Here is a 295-nt window from a genome sequence, read left to right as displayed (position 1 = left end):
GTTGAATCAGCTGGACTCTTTGCAGAATCTGAGGTCTGGCTTCTGAGCCACGATATTTATACCATAGGAACCCATGCCACATGGACACAGATTCCATCATTCAACATGAGGAGAGTCAATAGTAAAGTCCTCGTGATTCCTTTATCTCGAATATAATCTCTCTTATTAAGGACAGTCCTCAATGTGAATGATACAAGTTGGTTTGTAAGTAGGTTAAGTGGTGTGCAATTAAAGATAAGGTTTATGAAAGATAACACAATCAGAAATTGGATTAAAAAACTGTGGCGAAAAACAA

Source organism: Amblyraja radiata, chromosome 24, assembly GCF_010909765.2.
Source record: "Amblyraja radiata isolate CabotCenter1 chromosome 24, sAmbRad1.1.pri, whole genome shotgun sequence".
Taxonomy (NCBI): Eukaryota; Metazoa; Chordata; class Chondrichthyes; order Rajiformes; family Rajidae; genus Amblyraja; species Amblyraja radiata.
This window is presented reverse-complemented; position numbering follows the sequence as displayed.